The 18,936-nt window shown below is 48.3% G+C and overlaps 1 pseudogene; it reads right to left on the bottom strand.

Moving 5' to 3' along the window:
- Positions 1-13,775: 13,775 nt before the first annotated feature.
- Positions 13,776-15,006, bottom strand: LOC102941228 (annotated as a pseudogene).
- Between the last annotated feature and the right edge of the window lie 3,930 nt (positions 15,007-18,936).

Genomic DNA, 18,936 nt, shown 5'->3' with positions numbered 1-18,936 from the left:
GCCTCTCCTCATAAGTCAGGTGTTCCAGACCCCTAATCATTTTTGTTGCCCTTCGCTGGACTCTCTCCAATTTATCCACATCCTTCTTGTAGTGTGGGGCCCAAAACTGGACACAGTACTCCAGATGAGGCCTCACCAATGTCGAATAGAGGGGAACGATCACGTCCCTCGATCTGCTCGCTATGCCCCTACTTATACATCCCAAAATGCCATTGGCCTTCTTGGCAACAAGGGCACACTGCTGACTCATGTCCAGCTTCTCGTCCACTGTAACCCCTAGGTCCTTTTCCGCAGAACTGCTGCCTAGCCATTCGGTCCCTAGTCTGTAGCTGTGCATTGGGTTCTTCCGTCCTAAGTGCAGGACCCTGCACTTATCTTTATTGAACATCATCAGGTTTCTTTTGGCCCAATCCTCCAATTTGTCTAGGTCCCTCTGTATCCTATCCCTGCCCTCCAGTGTATCTACCACTCCTCCCAGTTTAGTATCATCTGCAAATTTGCTAAGAGTGCAATCCACACCATCCTCCAGATCATTAATGAAGATATTGAACAAAACCGGCCCCAGGACCGACCCCTGGAGCACTCCACTTGACACCGGCTGCCAACTAGACATGGAGCCATTGATCACTACCCATTGAGCCCGACAATCTAGCCAACTTTCTACCCACCTTATAGTGCACTCATCCAGCCCATACTTCTTTAACTTGCTGACAAGAATACTGTGGGAGACGGTGTCAAAAGCTTTGCTAAAGTCAAGAAACAATACATCCACTGCTTTCCCTTCATCCACAGAATCAGTAATCTCATCATAGAAGGCGATTAGATTAGTCAGGCATGACCTACCCTTGGTGAATCCATGCTGACTGTTCCTGATTACTTTCCTCTCGTGTAAGTGCTTCAGGATTGATTCCTTGAGGACCTGCTCCATGATTTTTCCGGGGACTGAGGTGAGGCTGACTGGCCTGTAGTTCCCAGGATCCTCCTTCTTCCCTTTTTTAAATATTAGCACTACATTAGCCTTTTTCCAGTCATCTGGGACTTCCCCCGTTCGCCACGAGTTTTCAAAGATAATGGCCAATGGCTCTGCAATCACATCCGCCAATTCCTTTAGCACTCTCGGATGCAACTCGTCTGGCCCCATGGACTTGTGCACGTCCAGTTTTTCTAAATAGTCCCTAACCACCTCTTTCTCCACAGAGGGCTGGCCATCTACTCCCCATGTTGCGATGCCCAGCGCAGCAGTCTGGGAGCTGTCCTTGTTAGTGAAGACAGAGGCAAAAAAAGCATTGAGCACATTAGTGGGATTTGAACCCACACCTCTAAAGGCACAGCCACCCAGCCCCTCCCACCCCCAACTCTGCTCCGGTCCTGCCCTGAGCCGTGTCCCAGGCTCCTGGCCCAACAGCTGGCCTCTTCCCCAGCCTTGGCGCGGTTCCACTCCTGCCCCAGCCTCAGCCCCTGGCTGCAGCCTCACTTCTGGCCCCAGAATCACCCCCAGCTGAGGCCCCAGCCTCGGACCCCTTACCCTTGTCTGTTCCCCCAGACACACCCCGGAGCCATGGCCCTGGTCCTGGTCCCAGTCCTGGCTCTGGGGGAGCAGGGGCCATGGACAGAGGTAAGGGGGGCGCAACCCCCAAAGTTTGGGGACCACTGTTCTAGCACATCCTCTCTCATTCGTCTCCTTTTACAGTCCCAGCCTTTTCCATCTCCCTTCATACAGACCTCTCCCGCTCTGCTGCCTTGTCTCAGAGCCCTCTCTGCTGGCAGCTAGAGATTGTCCTTAGTGACAAATAACACTATTCAGTCTTTAATAAAAAATCTGGCAATAGCCCAAGGGAGCTGGGCTGGGGCTCTCCCATCTCCTGAGTCTCTGAGAAACAAAGCTGAGCACAGGCCCTTGATGGGATGATGGAGAGGATAAGGAGCAAAGAACTGGATTTGACAGACTCAAAAATTAACTAAAGGAGCGATACGATCTGTTGATTACACAGAAGTAACTGTACTAACATCGAGTATCGAGTCCAGCCCAGTATCAAAGGCGAATGTACGATAAAATGATTAACTAAGTCTAAAGAAATAGGATTACAAAGTCACTCTAAGTCCTCAGGTCACCTCAACAACAGGACAATGTTGTTCAATTCGCCATTTATGAAACAAAATCCCTTGGAAGAATGATTGAAAAGAAGCCAACCCTGGACGGAGGCAGGGAAACTCTCCACAGCCTTAGTACTGCTCAGCCACTATCCTAAAGAAGCTGAGCAGGATGTTGCGGGTAACTAGAGATGGGACAGAGCCATCTGACAGGTTGAGCAACATCCAGTGGCAGGGAGTTCTGTGGGCTAATGTCAACACCAGATAAACCCATGAGACGCGGAGCCTGCAGGGCAGAGGCAGCTATAAAAGAGCCAAAGATGCCAGAGTGCAGAGTGACACAACCCTGTTCAGAGACAACTTGATGCCTGCTGTGTGGGGCTAGTGGCCTGAGTCTCATGGTGCATGTGAGAGGCATGGGATCCAATCCCAGATGAGCCCAGCAGTGCTAGTTTTTCAAATTGCCTTTAGGAAGCAGCTAGATCTGGGACAAGGCGCAAACAGGGGTGGGTGAGCACAGTTGTGAAGGTGGGATAAAGAGCTCTAGAGGGGGCCTGGCACCTCTGGGCCTGGCAGTTCAGAGCCCTGACCCCTCCAGGCCTGGCACTTCAGAGCCCTGGCATCTCCGGGCCTGGCAGTTCAGAGCCCCAGTTCATGTGGGCTTGGCACATCAGTTATAAAAGTAAAAACATTGTTTGAGCCCCAGCACTTCTTTCATTACAAATTAAGCACTGGTGAAATCCCTCCCAAGAAGGGTACATGGCAGTACACAACCAGCTGCAGAGGTGAACTGTTCTCTGGTTAGTGGCCCAGTGGTTAGCTTCTCGCTCTGGACATAAGATGTTACAGATTCAAATCCTGAATGACTTAGATTTGACACACTGGTTTGATGTCCTCTTGTTCTTGTGTTAAAAAAGAAAGGTTCCAATCGATCTCCTCTAGGCAGTCATTCATGTCACGTCCCCTTTCAATTGTCTTGCTTTACAGTGCCAGCATTTTTAATCCTATTTGTACAGACATCTCTGCAGCCCTGTTGCCTTCTCTCTGAGCAACTCCTCTCTGGTAGTAAGTAGAGATTATTCTTCAGTGACAAATAACACTGTCAGTTTTTTAATGAGAATCTGGCACGAACCAGAGGGCGCGTGATAGGGGCTTTCCTGTCTCTGACTACCAAACCTGAACACAGGCCATTGGGCGGATCAAGGTATTTGCAGGCTACATAGCTCACTGCGTTATTCTCAGCAGAAGAGAGCCTGCCTAAACAGGCCTGCTTGCTTTCTCTTCTGAGACTAACACAGAGTCTTTGCCAACAATTACGACTTACCACTCAGCACTTCCTGTGCAAGCCTATTCCATCCCCGAGGTCAAAGCAGTCCAGAGAAAACATATCAGAAACAACAGAAGAACCGAGATGTGCTAATAACCTCATGGATGTCATGCTGGGTGTCTCCAACTTTTGCTCTAGTGAATCCTTCAAATGCCCACAAGGGGGCCTCTTTTGTGCTGATAAGTTCAGAGCAGCCTCAGTGCAAAAGTAGCCTGCTCATGGAAAGTCTAGTCTGTCCTTTGTACAGTTCGGGGATCTTTGATCTGGAGTTTCCAGGAGCAGGTCGCCAGTAGATAATGGGTCTCTCTCTCCAGGGCATAGCTTCAAAAGGTTGTGGAGAATGTGCATTTCCCTTCTCTCAGGTGCTTTCTAGGAAATCCACTTTGCATGCATTGTTGTCTGAAACCCTTTCAAGTTCCTACTGCTATCCACGATTGCACTAGTCATTCGCCTGGAGGAGTTACGTGCAATTCCGCCAGCACACACACACAATTTCCTTTGCAATACAATGGACCCTGAAGGGATTAAACTTAATTCAGTAATTGTCTTAGTCCCATAAATTTGGCTAGCATATTGTCAGACATTGTTAGATCTGTCAGTTTGTGGGCTCATATTCCCCTGTCCTGTCTTTAGGGAGTCTTGCAAACTGGTGAGTTCCAAAAGGAAAACCAAACCCACATTTTCAAAATTGCTAACTGGGATAAACTCCAGTCTCCCACAGGGAATTATTAACTCATTGCTTCTCCTATGACTAGTTCAGGGGAAATAAGATCAAAGGGGACTTGAGGCTACTGGTTAATTTTGGTTTGGCTCTGTCAAGGCTGATTCCCCACTCTGGCACTTCGAGTGCAGAAGGTGGGGGCCCGCAAAGATTCTAAAAATTAATACTGACCACTGCAGGCTTGTATTAAACTCCCAAGGTTACAGCTTTTCTCTGACCTTGAATTGGTAGATGAGGCCACCACCCAAATGCAAAACCCCTTTGAGACCCATTAAAGCACACTTGGGAATTCCTCCTTTGGGGTACCCTCAAGCCCTTTCATACCCCCCTCCAGGGAAGAGCTGAGGAAAAAAACCAAAGGAAATCAGCTGTTGCCACCAGCTAATTAAACAACATGTGCGCAAACCTCTTAAGACACAAAAATCCAATTCTGTTCTTAAAAAAGGTAATTTTGGGGGTTAGCACAGAGGAGTCCACAAGCCATAAAGAAATAAATCTAGTTGCGTCTTCCTAGACATTTCCTGATTTACTTACGTATCAGGGGTTTCAAATGAGTAGTTTCTAGATATGATACCTAGGATTTTTCATACCTGGCCCCAAGCTTCTTACAGCATAGTTACTCCCTGTCTGCCTCTCCCCCAGAACAACCACAGACAGACAAAGGGGAAGTTTTTTCCCAATTTTAAAAAGTTCTAGCCTTCCCATTGGCTCTTTTGGTCAGGTGCCCACTCCCTTCCTTTTACCTATGCATCACAAGGAGACTTTTTAACCCTTTACAGTTAAAGCAAGTAGAGAACAGCTACTAAGAGGGATTTTATACCTAACCTGAATGGCTGGGTGTTCAAAAAAGGGAGATACCCCTGCCCCCCCCCCCTTTCGTTTATCACAGGCTCATTCTGTACCCGGAGATTCCAGTCCCCGCACTTGGGGATTCCAACCAAAGGAATTTAGCTTTGAAATAAATCAAAATGTTTAATTAAAATGATACAGGAAGAAAATGAAAATGAAGGAAAGAAAATATGATAATGTAAACTATACAGAGGAAAGAAATGGATTGAAAACTGTAATATAAGGTAACTAAAGGAGAGATACAATGTGTTGATTACACAAAAGTAACCATACGGAGTATCAATTCTAGCCCAGTATCAAAGGTTAATGTGTGATAAAATTATTAACTAGGTCTAAAGAAACAAATCACACAGCCAGTGTAAGGTAGCAGGTTGCCCCACTGACAAGAGGATATTGTTCAATTAGCCACTTGTGAAATAATCTTGCTTTGAAGAATGACTGGAAAGAAGCCAGCCCTGGACAGAGGCAGGGAAACCTTCCACTGCCTGAGTACAGCTCAAGCACCATCCTGACAGAGCTGAGCAGGATCCTGTGGGTAATTAGAGACAGGAATATGCCCTTTGATGGCCTGGGGCTGTGTCAGCCTGCGTAACTTCAAGTGGCTGGGAGTTCTGTGGGCTGATGCCAACAGCAAAGACACCCATGAGAGGTGGAGCCTGCAGGGTGGACACAGCTATTAAAGATACCAAGGTGCCTGAGGGCCAAGTGAGACATCCTGGCTCAGAGAGGGTGCCATGGGTGGAGGGGTTTTGGCATGTGGCTTGTTGCTCTCGTGGTATGATTCTTGCTTTAGACGTGAAAAGTTCTGGGTTCAGATCCTGGATGAGCTCAGCTGTTTGGGTTTTGCAAATGGCCTGTAGAAAGCAGCCAGAGGGTGGGTGGGCACAGTTCCGAAGCTGGGAAAAAGAGATTGATGGGGCCCAGAACTGAGGTCTGCTGGAGAGGCTATGGATGGGTTAGAAAGACCTGCTGTGTTGGTGACTATATGGGGTGCCTAACTCCCTTAGGCTCTTTTGAACACAGCTGTGTGCATCTAGCTCCCTCCATCATCCCCTTTATATCTGTGTGTGAAGCGGCTGTCAGTGACCTCGACAGGTAGGTTTGAACTGACATCCCCGAAAAAACAGGAGCCCCAAGCCAGCACCTCAGACCCCTCACTGCTCTGGGCAGCTCCTGCTCCCGATGGAGTGATTACGTTGCAGATTTAGCTATAAGAAGTTATAGATTCAAAATCCCCAGTGGCGTAAATTTTTGCTACCAGCATTCAGGGCCCCCTTGCTTGGTCTCCTTTCCCTTCTCTAGGTGGTCGTTCCTTTCCAGCCTCTGTCACATCCCTTCTCATTCGTCTTCTTTTACAGCCCCAGCCTGCTCTGTCTCTCTTTGTACAGCCCTCTCTCCCGGACTGTGGCCTTCTCTGAGCTCTGTCTGTTGGTAGCTAGAGATTCCTCCTCAGTGAAAGATCCCAATGGTAAGTCTTTGATCACAATCTCACAGGAGCCTTAGGGAACTGGGTGGGGGCTTCCCCATTTCCCGAGTAGCGGGAAGGGGGTTTTATTCCCAGGTGGATAGTTTGCCTGGCTGACAATTCAGCTGCAGTTTGGCCGTTGGAAAGACGGAGGCATTTCCAGCAGCAGCAGCTGTTACTCCAAGGTCGAGATAAATGAAGATTTCAGTGAGCAGGTGGAGCCGACAGCTCCATCGCTCAGGGCTGTGCTGTGTAGAGCAAGGATTGGTGGCTGCATTCTCCCTTTGGCTGGGGGTCTTATTCCCCTCCATCTGCCAAGCCCTGAGCAATGCTGGTCATCCATCCATCCCTCAATTCATCCCTAGGCACCCCATCCACCTGTCTAGCTATCCCCACCCGCCCCCGCCCATCTCTCCATCTCCATCTGCACCCACCTGTCTCTCTAGCTCTTCCGAGGGGGGGGGGGCATCCCATGAGCTTTTGCCATCTCCTGAGTCTCTGAGGGGAAAGAAATGTTGCTTATGGCAGAAGTTTGAATCTCCCCATTTAATATTTGACACTTTTCCCAGCTGATTTAAAGTAGTGGAGCCTAGAGCAAGATTCGAGCCAGAGTGTGCCTCAAGGATGCATTGACGCTAGCAGCAGGACGGTAACTCGCACCTGAGGTGGCTATGGGTCCCCTGCAGACAGGAGCTGCTTTTCAAAGTCTTCCATTGAACATGTGGCTCGCTGCTTGCTCGGGATGTGTGAGTTCCCGATGTCAGCGCCTGGCCTCATCTTCCTTCTTAAAACAGCCTCGGTGCGCAGCTGCAGACATGACCTAAGTTTCCTCTAAGCTGCATGGTCACGCAGCAGCCTCTTAATTGCCACGCAGGCAGGGCCGTCCCTAGCTATTATGGGGCACTACGCAGCCCTCCTGCGGGGGGCGGGAGTGTGGGGCCCCAGGCCTCTGCGGGAGGGAGTGGGGGGGCTGGCTTGGGAGGTAGGGGGGAACCACCCCCCCGGCACTCACCGGCAGCATGGCTGGGGCCAGGCTGCTGCACTTCCCGCCACCAGTGAGTGCAGGGGCTGGAGCAGCACGCAGCTGTGCAGGGCACCAGGAAATTTGGTGTCCCAAATTTCCTGGTGCCCTGTGTTGCTGCGTACTTTGCATATGGGTAAGGACAGCCCTGCATGCAGTAGAGAGACCTCTGCCCCAGCCCCTGACCTGCCGCAGTGGGGAGAGGTGCCTCCCCTCCAGCCCCAACCCAGCCAAGCCCTGGAGCTGCCGTGGCAGGAAGAGGCACCACTCCACCCTAGCCCAGGTGCTCCTGCGGGGAGACAGAGCTGTGGGGAGTCCTCTCTCCCAGCAGTAGCCCTGGGGCAGCCTGTACCCCAAAGCCCACACCCCCACACTCTGCACCCCTCAGCACCACCCCCGCCACACATCACCTCCATATTGGTGCACATAAAACAATTCATTCCGCACCTGCGTGGGAAAAATTAGAAGGAACACTGGACACAACATGTGAATCTCCCCCTGGACTCTTCTTTAGATAAACCCAAGCAAATTGCCCCCTTGTTTTCCAGCTGAATTGCTGCATCTGGAGGTTGCTAGTCCTCTCTCCACATTGGTCCAGAAGCTGAAGGGTTTTCAAGGTGAGTGGAATTACCCGTTGGCACGACTTACCGAGGGTCGTGGTGGATTCTCCGGGACACACAACAGGCACGTTCACCAGAGGGTTGCACCCTCCACAGCTTGTGTTGGCCGAGCTCCTTGCATCTCTGCATTCCCCACCCAGGACTTTCTCCTCCCACATCCCCTGTATTTCAGAAGCTGGGGCGTGGGCATTCATCAGCGTCGGAGGCTGTCCCAGGAAGGGGATCCTCCTTTCTGCCCCCTCGGTTCGTTAGCATTGTTATGAATCGTTGCTGTAGCACCTCGGTGCCCAAATGGGGGCCCAGGACCCCATTGTGCCAGGTGCTGCACAAAAACAGTTCAGAAGAGTGGGTCCCTGCCCCACAGAGCTTGCAATCGAAGCATAAGACAAAAGCTGAGGGATGGAAATAGGGGCGGAAAGGGAACCCACAGACAATGTTGTTACCTGTGATGGGCAGTGTCCTCAGCAGCCGAACTGCTGTGCTGATTTTTGGGGGCCTCCTGGCAAAGGTGAGTTGTGAGGCGGTATCCGAAGGAGGGTGAAGAGGCGGTTTTGCCGCCATGCCCAGGGAGCACGGCCCAGGTGGGAGGGGAGGTGTGGGAGAAAGCAGGAAGGGGCCTCTTTGAAAAGGGGACCAGTGGAAGAAGGTGGGCAGTGACGGAGCGTGAGAGGAGACAGGTCGGCCGGGAAGGGCCTTGGAGGTGGAGCCAGGCATCTGATGGCTGATGCAGCCCTGACAAACCCAAGGGATTGGCTATTGGCGTTAATGAAAACTCATCAATTAAAATGGTACAGGAGGAAAAGGAAAAGGCAGGAAAGGAAATAGGTGCTGGGAAGCAAGCAGAGGAAAGCAACGGACTAGCCAGGGTCTAAGGCAACTGACAGAGCGCTCCAATCTGATCACATACAAGTCACCATGTGAACAGCAGGTACCAAGTCCAGCCCAGGCTCAAAGGCGAGTGGGTGATAAAATGATTAAGTGGGGCTGAGGGTACAAATCCCACAGCGAGTGGGAGTCCACAGGTCGCCCCAGTGACAGGGGAAGATGGTACAATTCAGCATTTATGGAACAATCTCGTTTGGAAGAATGTCTGGCAAGAAGCCATCTCTGGAAGGAGGCAGGGAAACCTGCCACAGCTTTAGTACAGCTGATGCACCATCCTGACAGAGCCAAGCAGGACCCTGTGGGTCACCTGAGACAGGAACAAGCCTTTTGATGGCCTGCAGCTGAGGTGTCAGCCTGAGTAACTTCCAGTGGCTGGGAGTTCCGTGGGCTGACGCTAACGCTGCAGACACCCATGAGAGGTGGAGCCTGCAGGGCAAAGGGAGGCAGCTATTAAAAAAGCAGAGATGCTGGAGTGCAGAGCGACACATCCCAGCTCAGAGAGAGCACCCCAGCAATCTTTCCTGTCTGGCTTGTTGGTCTAGGGGTATGATTGTTGCTTTGGGTGTAAGAGGCCCTGGGTTCAATTCCTAGACGAGCCCAGTGGTTGGCCTTTTGCAAATGGCCTTTAGGAAGCAGCTAGAGCTGGAGTGAGGAGCAGCCAACGGTGGGTGAAGGTGGGCTAATGAGCTGAAAAGAGGCCTGGAACTCACCGTAGGCGCCTTTGAAAATGATTCTGAATGTTGAAATCCGTCCTCTGTACACACTAGGCTGTGAAATCCCTCTAAGGCTCGGGAGGGATCTAGGGATCTCCAGACCTAGCAGTTCCCTTCCTTCACTGTGTTATCCTCAGCACAACACAGTCTGTCTGAGCAGGCCCATGTCATGTGCCCTCCCTGCAGAGGCCTGTTCGTCGCCAGAAAATTGTTTAACTATGTCACACAGGGGTGTGAAAGATCCACACCTCTGAGCAGTTTGGTTAAGCCGACCCATGTGCCTATGGAGACAGTGTTGGGTTGATGGAAGAATTCTTCCCTCAACCTAGCTCCCGCCTCTTGGGGAGCTGATTAACCACGCTGCTGGGAGAACTGCTCTGGGCAGCGTAGGTGCGTCTACACTGCAGCATTACAGCTGCGCAGCTGTGACACTGTCATGTTTTCAGTGTAGCCAAGCCCAAGTACAATCACACACCCCCAAACACATTGTTCATACAGAGGCCCCCAAAAGGAATTAAACTAGGGTCAGTGATGGTTGTCATAATTCCATTAGCTAGGTCCAGCACATGGCTGGATGTTCTTAAAGCTGTCACAGGTCCTGTGTTCATATTCCCCTTTCCTGCCTTAAGGGGCAAAAGGGGGTCCTTCAAACTGGTGAGTCCCTGGGAATTTTAACATTCAAAATGAATACTGCAAGTGCAAAGCCAAACCCAAATTTTCCAAATCACTGACTGGTGAGAAGTCCCAGTCTGGCAGGTGGAATTAACTCATCTTGTCTCATCCGACAAACAAGCGCAAAGGCTGGAGTTGGGGCTAGCGGTTAATATGTGTGCCTGGTTCATTCTCCCCCTGGAGGGGCTAGTCCCTGCACTGTGATCCTCCAAGCAAAGGAACTTACCTTTGAAATAGATGATGTTTAATTCAAATGCTACAGGAAGAAAATGAAACTGAATGAAAACAAACACGATGACATGAACTACAAAGAAGAAAGAAGGTGATTCCGTGGTATAAATTAAGGTAACTAAAGGAGCGATACGATCTGTTGATTACACAAAAGTAACTGTAGGAAAACTGAGTCTCAATTCCATCCCAGTATCAAAGGTTAATGGATGATAAAATGGTTAACTATGTGTAAAGGTTCAAACGAAGCCAGGGTAAGTCCACAGGTTGCCCAATGACAGGAGAATGTTGTTCAATTTGCCATTTATGGAACAACCTCTCTCTGCAGAGTGACCGTCCAGCCCTGGACGGAGGCAGAGAAATCCTCCACAGCTGGTGCTGCATCCTGAAAAAGCAGACAGGTGTGGGTCCTAGAGATGTGAAGGAGCCTTTTGACAGACTGAGTAACATTCAGGGGCAGGGAGTTTCATGGACGGATGTCAATGCCAGAGACACCCAGGGTGGAGGCAGCAATTAAAGAGGCAAAGATGCTTGAGTACAGTGGGAGCCATCCTAGCTCAGAGACGACCCTATTCATTCTTTCCCTGTTTAGATAGTTAGTCTAGGGGTATGATTCTCACTTTGGGTGCTGGGGTCCTGCATTCAAATCCCTGACAAGCCCAGAGGTTTTGATTTTGCAAATTGCCTTTAGAAAGCAGCTGGAGCAAAGAGCAGACACCTGTGGGATGCTAATGTCACTAAGGTGCACTAGAAAGTACTGCTCTTTGGGTGCCTGGCTCCCTTAGGCTGTTATGAATGTGCTTCTAAACACAGCTTGTGATGTTTGCACATGTACGTGAGAAATGCCTCTGAAGAGAAGAGCATGGCAACAATGGGATTTGAACCCATGTCACCAGACTGACTAGAACCCACATTCCCTGAAAACTGCTGAGTCACACTACCCTTTGCAAGGGTGTTTAGTCACCAGGGCGTGGGTTAGAGCCTAGATTGCAGTTTTGGCCATAAAAGGTCACATGTTCCTGTCCTGTGTCCATTCCATTTGTTGCACACTTTCCATGACCCCTTGTCTGGTGTTAGACGTGGAAGGCCCTGTTCTACCTCCTCTGAGCTGTCATTCATTTCTAACCTTTATCACAGCCCCTCTCCTTCATCTCCTTTTACAGTCCCAGCCTTTTCAATCCCAGTGACATCTCTCCAGTCCTGACGCCTTCTCTTTGAGCCCTCTCTGTTTGCAGCTAGAGATTAGTCCTTCATGAAAAATAACCATATTTATTGATTAAGTAATATCTTGCATTAGCTGCAGCACGCTGGATTTCAGGTTTTCCCATCTCCTGAATCGCTGAGTAACAAACCCTTAAATGGGAAACACGTTTTTATTCTATGATGTAACATTTTGAACTGCACTTTCCAATTACTGCCTTAGCAAAGAATTTAACCGCAGCTTGCCGAGGGGATAACACATTTCCAGCCACAGGTAGAGCGAAAACTCTGTCTGTAGAGATGACCACGGTTGCACTGTGGCTAGAAATGAGCCTCACAATAAGTACCAGCTCTGTGTCTGGTAGATTTAAGGGTATGCGTCTTGTTTTGGGCAGAAGTGGCCTTGGCATCATCTGCCTGGTAAAAGTGGGCCCCGTTCCCTTCTCACGTATCAAGAATTTTCAAAGAGCCAAAGTTGTTCTAAATGTAAAAGGAATTTTTTAAACCAAGTTTCTTTACCTTGGTCTTGAAACGTCGGTTTGTCTGCAACGTCGTCTGCAGCTTGGGAGCAAAGGATAGTCCTTCTGACAAAAGAATTGCCTGAAAAACATTTTTCGCTGGTGCAAAATAAATGGATGACAATTTTTTCAGGGCATCATCGATAGAACAACCCCACCAAAGCCAATATTGTACCTTCTCATTCGGGAGGTAAAAACTAAACTTAGTCTGGAAAATGTTTCCGTTTTTTCAAAAAAACCTGATTTTATTTTTGACAAAAATGGAATTTTTTTCTCTTGAAAATTGAAGGTTAATGGAAACTATTCCCATACACTCCCACCTGTCTATCTACACACAGGCATCTATACATCTCCACACACTCCCATCTATCTAACTACACACAGCCATCTATCCATCCCCAGACACTACCATCTGTCTATCTACACACAGACAGCTATCCATCCCCATACACTCCCATCAGTCTTTCTACACACAGCCATCTGTCCATCCCCAGACACTCCCACCTGTCTATCTACACACAGCCATCTATCCGTCCCCACACACTACCATCTGTCTATCTACACACAGCCATCCATCCATCCCCATACACTCAGGTCTATCTACATAAAGGCCCCCAAAGGAAGAACTTAACATAGCTCCCTAAGAATATCAGAATTGTTGTAATTATATGTTTCGAAAAATATAAAGTTTCTCCACCTGGGAAGCAGTTTATATAGAAAATGTTTAGTTGTTTAGACAGCAAATGGGACCATTTATCTTCTTTGTTGAAACTCCTTACTCTGAAATCCAAAAAACCTGCAAGCTACAATCTAAGATCTGGAACAGTTGGTCATATTTGGGGAAGTACTAAAATAATTACCCTTCACCTTTCAGTTCTAGACATACCAGACTCTCTCATATCACAGGAGCGTTTATCTTTCTGATCTTGTTCCAATGTTGGGGGTATAAATTTGCAAGCTTACCCCACAATGATTTCATATGGATAAGTAGTGCCATGCGGTATCTTGGAAAGTTCATTTAATTCAGTGAATGAAAAACGGAATACAAATCAAACAGGCACCCTGAAGTCTTGTTTGGCATTTTCTTCTCTTCTGCTGGAGCAAATTCAAGAATAAAAAAGTCTCCCTTTGGCTAGCATAGGTGAGGCTTTCGAATAGTCCAGCTCCAATCTTCACCGGAGTTCAGCTTTTTCATTCACTCCCAAGGCTATGGACAGTCCGTTGCTGTTATAAAGATTTTTTTTCCCTTCTTCTTCCAAAACAACCTCCCGAACTCATTGGGTGTCTTCAGCAACAGCATCTAGGAATCTATGCAGCGTGAAGCTGGTGGCATAAGACCATAAGAATGGCTCTACAGGGTCAGATCAAAGGTTCATCTAGCCCAGTATCCTGTCTTTCAACAGTGGCCAGTGCCAGGTGCCCCAGAAACAATGAACAGAACTGGTAATCGTCAAGTGATCCATCCCCTGTCGCCCATTCCCAGCTTCTGGGCACTATAAGAAATTCCTCCAGCTGTGAGGGCACATAACACTGGTAGGACTTTCCTACAATACTCACTAAAATCTGGTACCAGCATCCAAGTCTCAGTCATGGCCTCCGATTTAGCTCCCATTGAAGATGTTAATAAAGCACCCATTGACTTTAAAGTGAGCAGGACCAGGTTCTGTTTCAGTAATTCCCACACATATTTGACTGTTAGATCTTTTGCCGGTGGGGTTTTTATCACAGCTTTCAGTTCATTGACAGATTTTCCAGAGTGCTCAGTGAGTTATGCAAGGGAGTTTTTCATTCTCCAGGCCGAAGCTCTTGGAATAATCGTGCATGCGTTTCAGCAAGATGGGAACATTAAAAGCAAGAGAGAGACTTTTGACATGAGGACCAAGAATCACAGCCACATCTCTAGAAGCAGCTCCCAACAGGAGGGCTAATTTCCACATCTGCTGTTTTAGGGTTTCCTTCTTCTTTTATAAGGTCTGTGGAGAAATGTTTGGCAGGCTGAGCAGGAAAGCCTGTCTCTTGTGACTGGGAAGTTCATGATCCAAAGTGTCCAACAGGTCATGGAAATCGTACTTCTCTAGACCAAAGCTGGAGAGAAGGAAAACCTTAGGATAGGTCATCCCTTCTGCTTCCAGGTGCAGTATGCAATTCTCTTTCATTTCTTCCAAGATTTTCTCCTCCTTGTAAGTGGAGGGTCGTTGCCTCTTGGCATTATACAAGTTGGCATCTACTTCGGAGCGCACAAATTAAAACTTCTTTCCCAATCCCTGAATCTCCCTAGCGAGCTTGTCATGGCTGGATTTGAATCACTCAGAAGTGATAATGATGAAGAAATCATAGCTGTCAAAGTTTACTTTTTCAGGATATTGGTCTAGCTGAAAATCTAGGTGTTTCAAACCAGGTGTTTCAACTCCTGGTATGCCCCAGAATGTTACTTTGGAGTATGTCGGGTGTGGATAAGGAGTTGGCTTCCTTGTTGTTTCTGTCTCCCCAGTAGCAGTCGCATTTTCATCTTTATGTCCCACATCCTGGATGGCGTTGATGAAGGATGATTTTCCAGCACCTGTCTCTCCCGTGATGGCGATATTTAGTGTGGCATTTTCAAATGACTTCAATTCCTCCTTCACTTTGCAAGCTGCTTCTGATGGGTCTTCAGTTTCGAAATGAGCCAAGAGGTTTCCATAGCTCTGTAAACCCATCTCGACAACTTCCTTTTGGACTGAGTCCAGATCCAGGGCCATCATGAAATTTGTGAGAGCTTCCATCTGCCCCAAAAAAGAAAGGGAATATTTCACTCATTGTTTGTTTTAAAAAGGCAGAATAAGAAAACCCCGGATGGTGTAAGAATCCAGAAATACAGGCCCAATTCGCCATAGTTCTTCATCTTTGTTATAAATATAAAGGGAAGGGTAACAACCTTTACGTATGCAGTAAAATCAAATCCTCCCTGGCCAGAGGTATAGAATCACTTACCCGCAAGGGGTTAATCAGTTCAATTAACCTAGCTGGCACCTGACCAGAAGGACCAATGGGGAAAGAAGGTACTTTCAAATCTGGGGGGAAAGGGGGGAGGTTTTGTTTGTGCTCTCTTTGTGTTCCCTCTTGAGACAAAGAGAGAGACCAAGTAGGTAATCCAGCTCCTACTGAATTGATACATCTAAAATTACAGAAATTGTAAGTAATAGCAATGAAATGCATTAGATTATCATTTATTTTAGCTTGTGAATTTTCTCTATGCCAAGAGGGAGGTTTATTCCTGTTTTTGTAACTTTGAAGTTGAGCCTAGAGGGGAATCCTCTGTGTTTTAAATCTTTTTATTACCCTGTAAAATTACCTTCCATCCTGACTTTACAGAGGTGCTTCTTTTACTTTTTTTTTTATAATAAAGTTCTTCTTTTAAGAACCTGATTGGTTTTTAGTGTCCTAAAAGCCCAAGGGTCTGGTCTGTGCTCACCTTGTTAACCTATTTGGTTGGTATATTATTCTCAAGCCTTCCCTGCAAAGGGGGTGAAGGAGCTTGGGGGGATATTTTGGGAGAGATAGGGCTCCAAGTGGCCCCTCCCTAAATGTTTGTTTAAATCACTTGGTGGTGGCAGCAATACCGTCCAAGGACAAGGAAAGGAATTTGTGCCTTGGGGAAGTTTTTAACCTAAGCTGGTGGAATATAAGCTTAGGGGGTCTTTCATGTGGGTCCCCACATCTGTACCCCAGAGTTCAGAGTGGGGAGGAAACCCTGACAATCTCGTATAGCACAAATAAATGAAAAGTGGGTATAAAATGGTATGGAATTAGGCCCTGATTTGTTTGGGGAATAGGTTTATTTCAACCACCTCAGTCTGTCTCCAGATGACCAAAAAAGTGCTTTTTAAATTGAGTTATCCAGTAGTATGTTCACAGAGAACCTAGAAAAAAACCCAGATATTCTTGCTTAGAATCCAAAGCCCAACACACAAGAACTCAAACCAGAGAGAGACAAAACAGGGTGCTCCCTAAGGCAGAGCAGCACAACTCACCTGCCTTGCTCTAGACCAGGGGTCTCAAACACATGGCCCGTGGGCCACATGTGGCCTGCGGAGTTATTTCCTGCAGCCCGCCATAGGCACCGACTCCATGGGTGCTCCAGGACTGGAGCACCCACAGGGAAAAATAAGTAGGTGCCCTGCACACACAGACAGCCAAGCTCCCCTTCCCCCACATCCCCACCAATGTCCCCACTCCCCTGCCTACCTCCCAGCGCTTCCCGCCACCAAGTGGAGTGCCCCAAGGGTCGGTCCTGGGGCCAGTTTTGTTCAATATCTTCATAAATGATCTGGAGGATGGTGTGGATTGCACCCTCAGCAAGTTTGCAGATGACACTAAACTGGGAGGAGAGGTAGATACGCTGGAGGGTAGGGATAGGATACAGAGGGACCTAGACAAATGAGAGGATTGTGCCAAAAGAAATCTGATGAGGTTCAACAAGGACAAGTGCAGAGTCCTGCACTTAGGATGGAAGAATCCAATGCATCGCTACAGACTAGGGACCAAATGGCTCGGCAGCAGTTCTGCGGAAAAGGACCTAGGGGTAACAGTGGTCGAGAAGCTGGATATGAGTCAACAGTGTGCCCTTGTTGCCAAGAAGGCCAATGGCATTTTGGGATGTATAAGTAGGGGCATTGCCAGCAGATCAAGGGACGTGATCGTTCCCCTCTATTTGACATTGGTGAGGCCTCATCTGGAGTACTGTGTCCAGTTTTGGGCCCCACACTACAAGAAGGATGTGGAAAAATTGGAAAGAGTCCAGCGGAGGGCAACAAAAATGATTAGGGGACTGGAACACATGACTTATGAGGAGAGGCTGAGGGAACTGGGATTGTTTAGTCTGCAGAAGAGAAGAATGAGGGGGGATTTGATAACTGCTTTCACCTACCTGAAAGGGGGTTCCAGAGAGGATGGATCTAGACTGTTCTCAGTGGTAGTGGATGACAGAACGAGGAGTAATGGTCTCAAGTTGCAGTGGGGGAGATTTAGGTTGGATATTAGGAAAAACTTTTTCACTAAGAGGGTGGTGAAACATTGGAATGCGTTACCTAGGGAGGTGGTGGAATCTCCTTCCTTAGAAGTTTTTAAGGTCAGGCTTGACAAAGCCCTGGCTGGGATGATTTAGTTGGGGATTGGTCCTGCTTTGAGCAGGGGGTTGGATTAGATGACCTCCGGAGGTCCCTTCCAACCCTGATATTCTATGACATTGAAAGCAAGAGCTTATCATTGTAACACAGTTTTCAATCCACCAGCCTCCTCCTCAGTACATTCCTTAATTGACAGGCACAATAAAAACAAAATCATAAATGTAATCTTATGTGAGGGCTGCGATTTCGCTGTGGGCACCCTCTTCTAGAACTACCATCTCCTCATCATCATCATCTTCCTCTTGACAACCAAACCTTTTGCCATCTTTACTAACTTCAGGGGTCACGTCCAGTAACAGCTGATCAAGAGGCCTCTACCAACTATCTCACAGATCTGAATATCGACGCTGTCTTCCTTCAGCAGAAGAGCCTGGTGGTTTCCATATCTTGATCTAACACCAGCCACCAAAAACAGCTTCTGGCCACATCTTTCCTGGCTACTTGTTCTGTGATTTGGCCACCCCAAAAGGGTATAGTGCACCACCTTAAGCTAAATGGGGTCATTCCTTCTTTCCAGAGTAATTTCCTTATCTGTAATAGGGAGGTTGTCTAGAAAAGAGATTCTATATCCAAAATTTTCTTCATGGGCGGCGCATAATGGAGGCTAGGAGAGGCTAAGCCTCCGCAAACCTCGTGCTGCCGTGTGGGGGGGAAAGGGGTGTCAGTGGCAGATTCCCACATGGCCTATGGGCCTCGGCCAATTTGGGGCCCCTGGAAAAATCTCCCCCAGCTATTGGGGCGGGGCTGGAGGAGCTCTTGCTCCCCTCTGCAGAGCTTTTCTGTTTTCAGGGCTGCAGCTGTGGGGGGAGGCAGGGACTTGGGGGGGGAGGCAGAGTGTGGGCGGGGCCATGGGAGAAGGGGATGAATGCGGGGGCTGGTGTGCTCTCTTCAGGGCAGAAGGGAACAAGACCTGTCCCTACAACACAGGGACAATCTAGTCAAACCTTTGACCCGGGTGATTTGTGAGCCGTGCACGTCAGTGTGGGCAACCTGCTTTTCTGCTGGTGTCTGTGGATTTCTTAGGGGAGGGGAAAGATCAGACGAGCCAGATGCAGCATTGCAGGGCGGGGAGCCTGGCGCTCTGTCCGTGCTTCTCCATACTCCTTTTTGCCCACCCGCATTCTTCTCCTGTTCATTCTGCCCCGGGAGCCTCTGCTCCTTTTCGCCTCCCTTCAGCCCAGGCCTCCCGGGCCCCGCAGCAGAAGCATTAAACAGGAGTTCACCTGCCCTCACTGAAGCTGAGCAAATACGCAATTTTTCAGTTTGGTGGCTAAGCCAAAAAAAAAACAGGAAAACAATCGGTTCATTTCTAACCCACACCGTTGTTTTTTCCCTTCAGTTTTTCTCACTGAAACAAAGAAATTAATAAAAGAAAGAGGGGGAAAGGGTTCGGGTTGAGCAAAACGTCCTGTCAACATTTCGCTTTGGAAATGTGTTAAAACAAAATGTGGAAACGCGCTG

This window comes from Chelonia mydas, chromosome 13 (assembly GCF_015237465.2).
Source record: "Chelonia mydas isolate rCheMyd1 chromosome 13, rCheMyd1.pri.v2, whole genome shotgun sequence".
NCBI lineage: Eukaryota > Metazoa > Chordata > Testudines > Cheloniidae > Chelonia > Chelonia mydas.
Note: the sequence above shows the minus strand (reverse complement) of the source record. Positions and strands in the feature narration are given on the sequence as shown.